General features: G+C 38.9%; 1 pseudogene; it reads right to left on the bottom strand.

Moving 5' to 3' along the window:
* Positions 1-6,614: 6,614 nt before the first annotated feature.
* LOC100155999 (large ribosomal subunit protein eL36 pseudogene) lies at positions 6,615-6,920 on the bottom strand (annotated as a pseudogene).
* Between the last annotated feature and the right edge of the window lie 1,048 nt (positions 6,921-7,968).

Here is a 7,968-nt window from a genome sequence, read left to right as displayed (position 1 = left end):
GCAACCATTGTCCATTATTCTGGGGTTCGAATATCTGCATGCCATTAGACCAGAGCCTTAGAGGAGTAATTGTGCTAATTTTGAAGTCATAGAATAACTAATTACTACTTTGAAATATTTTACATATTAGGGTTCTGTATACAATTTCATTTTAAAAATTTGATTTATTACAAGAGTTTGGGGAAAAAATGTTTTACAGCATGCTGCCATTTTATCTCTAAACATGCCCTGATTTCCTGTTTCTACCATCATGCTGATTCTTTTACTGGAAATTCCCTCTCCTCATCTCATCCCCATGTCCCCATGTTCAATCTTTCCATAGCCATCAAAGCCTTTATTGATCCATCTATCCAACTTTCTCTTTACTTTATGTCATCTTTACTGCACCCACTGGATTTTCTTCCCTGTATTTTGTTTATATTCCACACTAGGTTTATATTTCTCAAGGGCATGAATTGTGTATTACTTTGCGTTTATTCTAATAGTAATAATGTTTTAAAAGTAAGAATTGAGCACCAAAATTTTAAAAGTAAAAATAATTACCATCACCACTATTACCGCCACGCCACGTTATGTAAATTATCTGCTTTATCTTTTCCAGAGCTTTGTCCAATGACAAATGTTCTCTCTAAGTAGTAAAATGTATAAGCTATGTATTTTCATAAAATATATGCAAAATCACCAATGTGATTTGACAATTTGAGCAAATATGATTAACGATAACAAACACTAAAAAAATAAAAACAATAATTTATCGAAAGCTTATTGTGTGCTAGATCTGTCCACACATTTTCTTTTTTTTTTTTTTTTTTGTCTTTTTGCCATTTCTAGCGCTGATTCCGCGGCATATGGAGGTTCCCAGGCTAGGGGTCGAATTGGAGCTGTAGCCACCGGCCTAGGCCAGAGCCACAGCAACGCTGGATCCGAGCCGCGTCTGCAACCTACACCACAGCTCATGGCAACGCCGCCGGATCGTTAACCCACTGAGCAAGGGCAGGGACCAAACCTGTAACCTCATGGTTCCTAGTTGGATTCGTTAACCACTGCGCCACGACGGGAACTCTTTTTTTTTTTTTTTTTTTTTTTTTTTTTTGTCTGCACATTTTCTCATCTCATTTTAATAACTCTCCAAAATGGGCAGCATCTCACTTTTATAGAATTGAAAACCAATACCGAGAGGTCAAGTCATTTGCTCAAGGTTTCAACTAGAGTAAGTTGGGAGAGTAAGGATTCAAACATTGTCTTTGTAGCCCAAGAGATACTGTTCTTTCCAGTTCATCACATTATCACCCAAAATAGAAATAAGAAAAATAATAATAATGACATTTGTATGAATTTTTCATGCAAGAATCTTTGAATGCTATTATTCAATACATGGAGTTGGAGATGTTTTAATGTCTTAACAAAATTCTTGCTTGAGGTTTTCCCAAGCAAGGTAACACACCCACTTGAACTGAAAACCTGTCTTCCCCAGTTACCGAGCACTTCAGTCTTTTCGGCTAAGATGAAGAACTTGCACCAGAACAAGTGACAGCAAAAGAAAAAAAAACCTAAAATATAAAAATGTATCCTTAGTTACAGATGTGAACTAAAGATGTATGCTGCTTTTGATAGAATAAGAATGAAGAGAACAAATGCATGGTAAATATTAGTTAAATATAAAATTTGTAAGCAACTCTGGTATTGCTAATTGGGCAGTGATTAAAGTAAAACAAACAATCAAACAGTCAAGACAGACTTCCTATCATAGCAGAATGGATTAGAGGAATTGATCAAGATGCTCTTGAAGGGTATGGGAGTTTCAGACTACCATCTTGTTTCTTGGCTTGCCTCTCAGCTTGAATAGATGCCTAACAGTGCCAGTTCCCCCTGTGAGACCTACTGCCTCCTCAATAATGCAGCCAGATATCCTGGGTCAACACTGTGTTTACCATCTCCTGCCAGTTGGCAGTCTTTCAGTCTTAGCTTTAAGCTCGTCGACTCTGGCTAAAAACTAAGTGCCTTATTTCACAATACTTAGCAATTCCAAACTAATCTCAGGCCATTGAGCTAAATTTTTACCTTGGTGGTTCCTAAATGAGCTCAGTAACTTTCATAACTTTTTCTCCCTGTGTTTTTTCTTTTAGATCTTATAGAGTTTGAATTCCTAAATTATAAATGGTAAAATAAATTATTCCTAATATAAATAGCTGCAATTCATTAACTTCCAGGTATTTTGAAAGTAGCTCCTGTGACTATCACATTGAGATATCCCTGAGACTATTACTAGAAAGAAAAGAGCCTGAACAACAGGGATGCTGAGTGGAGGTGGTCTCTAAGGAGGGGAGAGCAGAGGTTCAGTTGTTAATCAGCCCTACAGCTGAGGGTTCAATTCAAATTACCCAGAAACCAGTTGTCGTAAGCTGTTTACAAAGCCTCCCTCTCCCTCCCTTTCTCCTCCAATCTCTCTCCATCCTCCTCATCCTTCATTACTGATTGTCGTGATCCCATCTCCTCTCTGATCCCATATGGATTGACTTTTCATTTCATGAGAATCTTTCTCCAAAGTCAGAGTGTGCAGAGCCATTTTAGACTATGATTCTATCAAGTTTTTTTTTTTTTTAATTTTTTGCTTTTTAGGGCTGCACCCATGGCATATGGAAGTTCCCAGGTTAGGGGTCCAATCAGAGCTATGGCTGCTAGCCTATGCCACAGCCACGGCAACGCCAGATCTGAGCCCTGTCTGTGATCTACACCACACCTCACAGCAACGCTGGATCCTTAATCCACTAAGTGAGGCCAGGGATTGAACCTGCATCCTCATGGATACTAGTTGGATTCGTTTCCATTGAGCCACAACAGGCACTCCACTATCAAGACTTTTTAAATGTGCAAGCAAGAAACTGTGCAAATGGGAGATCATTGTAATTGTTACCACTTACAAGATGTTACTTTTATTTAGAAATTAAGGGTGATTTATATCTATTAAATGTAGTCATCATTTTGTTCCAAAATGGAAAAATTATAACATTTATCATATTTTCATTATGTGCCAGGCCTAAGTATTGACTAAGTATTTTACATGAACTTCCTCATAAAATCTTTAAAATCAGTCCCTATCAAGCAATAGGTACTAATATTATTATCCTCACTTAACAGATAAGGGAATTGAGACTTACAGATATTAGGTAATTTGTTCATGGTCACACAGCTAGTAAGTATTCAGACTCAGGATTTGAAATCAGATAGTACTAATTAAAAAGAAAGAAAAAAGAAAAAAAAAAGAAAAGCTCTTAATCACTTATACTGCCAAAGATTTTTTCTTTTTCTTTTTTTTTTTTGTCTTTTGGCTTTTTTAGGGCTGCACCCACAGCATATCAAATACCCATGGTCAAATCGGAGCTTCAGCTGCTGGCCTACGCCACAGCCACAGCAATGCAGACTCTGAGTCACATATGCAAACTACACCACTGTTCACAGCAATGCTGGATCCTTAACCCACTGAGGAAGGCCAGGGACTGAACCTGCATCCTCGTGGATACTAGTCAGGATACTACTCATTAACCACTGAACCACCATAGGAACTCCCCCCAAATTTTAAAATATTAATTTTAAGCTACATATAATACTGTTTCGGTCAAAATCACCTCTTCTAAAACTATTATAGAATAAACTAAATGAAAGGCAAAAAGCAGACTAGTCAAATTTCATAGAGAATTAGTTTGGTCAGTTCTAGTAATAAACTCATCTGGTATTATATTTTACCACATTATAATAAAAATGGCTTTTTTTTCTTTTTGTAGAAATATTTTAGGTGGCATGCTAAGATGGTCTAAAGTGCCATATTAGACCAATTCTCCTGTTAAGTTAAAGTCTTTCTCCAGAAATGTTCTTACAACTAAAGTAACAAGGATTTGCCCCCCTTTTTTTTTTTTTTTTTTTTTTTTTTTTTTTTTTTTTTTGGTGAGGGAAATAATCTCCTAAACTTTAATAGGAATATCCCCCTAGGAATGTGGAAATGATGTTTTAATATCTGATACTGTGCTAACCTTTAGGTTTATATGTGGAGTTGCAGTGTTATAGAGGATTTATTTGTTTAACATAGTTTTATTAAGTATCTCCTACGAACAAAGGATCTCAGACAATAACAAGGTTACTGGTCCATTGTCAAACCTTACTTGTTGGATCCAGGCTCATCACAATAACAGAGACTTGCCAGAACAACAGGGATGCTGAGTGGAGCGTCTGATCACACTAAACGGCTTTAATCCATGACACCATAATCTACTTGACTTCATCTATCCCCGTGATCCGCAAATGCCTACACAGTGAACTGAAGCCCCTCCCTGTGTATTTACACTACTCTAGTCCAGGTTCACAACTCTTCTTAGGGCACCATCATTTGGGGCCTTGATACATTTGGGGAAGCTAATCTATTTTGAGGGTCAGTTCTCTTAGCCACACTTCCAACTAGTACCACCAGTTAGAGATGCCAGCATGTCTCAAGCTGAATCCACTCAATTGTGACACTTAATTGTTAGAGCTGGAATGAGACTTAAAAATCCCTTGGTGTGCTATTTTTTATTTTCAATTTTTTAAATTGAAGTATAGTTGATTTACTTTGGTATGTTAATCAGTAGGTCCACTTCCTCAAGTAGAATTTAATAGAAAAGCTCAAAGAAAGAAATAAAAAACCCAACGAAATAAAGGTGCTGTTGAAACAAAAGTATAGAAATGAGAAGGTCCAAAATTCTTCCCTGCCCACCCACCATAAATACATCTATTCAAAGTATTTAGAACACAGCCTTAACATTCCTGATTTAATCCAACTAATCCTGAGTCCCAGGCACATTGTCCAACTAGTAATCAATTAGTAAGTTTAGGACCCCAAACTCAAAACCAGTGTATGTGTAGTAATTGTAGGGACTGGGAAATCTGAAATTTGCAAGGCAGGCTAGTTAACTGGAGACCCAAGGAAGAGTTGATTTTTTTTTTTTTTCCCACTGTACAGCAAGGGGGTCAGGTTATCCTTACATGTATACATTACAATTACATTTTTTCCCCCACCCTTTCTTCTGTTGCAACATGAGTATCTAGACATAGTTCTCAATGCTATTCAGCAGGATCTCCTTGTAAATCTATTCTAAGTTGTGTCTGATAAGCCCAAGATCCCGATCCCTCCTACTCCCTCCCCCTCCCATCAGGCAGCCACAAGTCTCTTCTCCAAGTCCATGATTTTCTTTTCTGAGGAGATGTTCATTTGTGCTGGATATTAGATTCCAGTTATAAGTGATATCATATGGTATTTGTCTTTGTCTTTCTGGCTCATTTCACTCAGTATGAGAGTCTCTAGTTCCATCCATGTTGCTGCAAATGGCATTATGTCATTCTTTTTTATGGCTGAGTAGTATTCCATTGTGTATATATACCACAGCTTCCGAATCCAATCATCTGTCGATGGACATTTAGGTTGTTTCCACGTCCTGGCTATTGTGAATAGTGCTGCAATGAACATGCGGGTGCACGTGTCAGGAAGAGTTGATTTTGCAGTTCAAGTTTGAGGACTGTCTGGAAGTTAGAATTCCCTCTTCCTTCAATCTTTTTCTATTAAGGCCTTCAACGGATGAATGAGATCCACCCATATTATGGAAAGTAATTCATTCAAAGTCTATGGATTTAAATGTTAATCACACCTAAAAAGTAGCTTCACGGTGTCATCCAGACTGGTGTTTGACCAAACATCTGGGTATCAGGGCCTGGCAAAGTTGACATAAAATTAACCATCACATTCAGGGTTCTTAATTCAAAGTACTATGTTCTTTACAGTATGAATAATGGTTTAGGATCCAATAGGAAAGGACAGTATGGCATATGCTGCTTGTTGCTCACCTAATACTCACTCTCCTCTTTCCCTTCCTAACAAAACCTAAAATTTTTGTGGCAAGGCCAATGAGCCTATCCAAAATATTAAATTTTCTGACCTTTCCTACAGTTATTTTTGGCCACTGAAACAGAAGTTAAGATGACTAGATGCAGTTTTGGGAAATCTTTTTAAAGAGACAAGCTGATTCAGCTGGTATGTGGCCCCTTAGCCCTTTCCCCTATGGTCTTTTGCCTTAGCTGGAACTTAGACCTGATGGCCAAAGCCAGTCACAAATATGATCGCAAATGTCAAGAGGATTAGAAAGACCTAAGTCCCAACAATTTTTAAGCTGATGAACCAGCAGCAGTAACTCTTTCCAGATTTTTAGTTTCACAAAAAAAAAAAAGCATTATTTTTTCTATGCTTCTGTTAAGATTGTTATGCAATCTTGGTCCTTAAATATACAGACAAGGACACAGATAACTAAGATGAAGCTCGTGAAAACTGAACAATGATGAAAACATCGAGATTATGCCTCAGGAAGCAAGGCAGAAGGAACAGGGTTGATGTAAGTTAGACATTATGAATGCATCAAACACTATGAGAGACCAACAATGCGGGAGCACTGGGAGACAGAACAGCTGCCCTGAATTCCAAAGGAAAGTAACCATAAATGGCTATCGGAAGAAAGGAGATGGCCATTTAAAAGAACTAAACTTTTTATGTTTATTTTTTTCCGAAAGGGCTTTATTACACACAAAGGGAAAGGGGTTTAGTCCTTCTTGGCTGCCGCGTCCCTGGTGGCCGCCAGAACGTTGCTCAGCTCCTCACTTCCTCTTGGTGCGGATGTGTGTCCCCACCCTTTTGATGAACTTGAGGGCCCGCTTGCGCTTGGAGACCTTGAGCAGCTCCACCCCTCAAAAGGCGCAAAGCTGCGCACTGCCCAGATCATGTCCCGCAGGAACTTGGAGAGCTTGGTGAGGAGAGAGCAGCGGCGGCTGTGCCTCGGCTTGTTCACGTTCTTGGTCACCTTATGGCTCTTGTTGAGGCCCATGGCCATGGGGTAGCACAGAGCCATGGCTGTTGCTCTTCAACGGCTGCTGCAGCAGAAGAACTAAACTTTATCGACATAAGCCTAAGGGAGTCCTTGAAATGAACTGCCTGAAAAGCTGTGTGACTTTTTTCTCTGAACCCTTTGGAAAGTGATAGGACAGGAGGACTGCAGGAACAATTTAACTGCCCTCATTAGTTATCTCCACTGTAAATTTGACTCTTCCTTTGAGAACTTATCTTGACTGGTTTGTCAATGTAGGTACTTCCTCATTCCAAGGGTTTGTTTTTATTTTCAAACAAAAACAGTTGATTAAACTCTAACTTGTGACTACGAATGCCCAACTTGCTGCAAGAACTGAATCACAAATCACTTTAAGACATTATTTTTTTTTAGGGATGTGGGGTGAGAAAATTTTTTAGGGATGAGGGCTGTGGGGTGAGAGAGAGAGAGATACTTAATCTGTCTGAGGATGACTTGAATTAACTTGTGCTTTGAGGCAGAGGGGTACCTCTGAACTTTCCATTGCCATCAACAATCTTTCCTAAAGATACTCTTCTTATGAGTGTTCAGTTTTGTGGAAAGAATAGGTGGTTGTGCAGTAGCGACAAAGGTGCGAGTAGGAGGGTCTGTGAATTTGGATTTTCTTGAATTGAGGTCAAGGTGGGGAAGATTGAAGAAGTGGATGATCTTGGGCGCAAGACAATCATTGGCTGGAAGTGAGCATATGAAATTTTTGGGGAACAGAGAATAGAGTAGGGCAGGTTTTAATCACGTTTAAAGCCAGAGATGTAAGTGAGAACCAAGCATCTAGCAATCAATGGTCAGGACAGCCATAGAAGTAAGCTAGACAAGAAACAGTGGCTAGCAAATATAAGGCTGGAATTGTGACTGAAAATCCAGACAAAGGAAAATTTCTCCCCTCTTCCTCCTTCTTTCTTTTTCTCACCTTTCCTTCCTTCTAGGGCCCTAGCAGTACAGGGCTTCTTTTCTTCTCTTTTCTTTTCCTTTTTTTTTTTTCTTTTTGCCTTTTCTAGGGCTGCTTCCCATGGCATATGGTTTCCAGGCTAGGAGT

The sequence above is a fragment of the Sus scrofa genome, chromosome 13 (assembly GCF_054392235.1).
Source record: "Sus scrofa isolate SSC_HxYL_T2T_F1_AM1 chromosome 13, Sscrofa_HxYL_maternal_Yorkshire_Landrace_v2.0, whole genome shotgun sequence".
In the NCBI taxonomy this organism is placed as follows: Eukaryota; Metazoa; Chordata; class Mammalia; order Artiodactyla; family Suidae; genus Sus; species Sus scrofa.
This window is presented reverse-complemented; position numbering and strand designations above follow the sequence as displayed.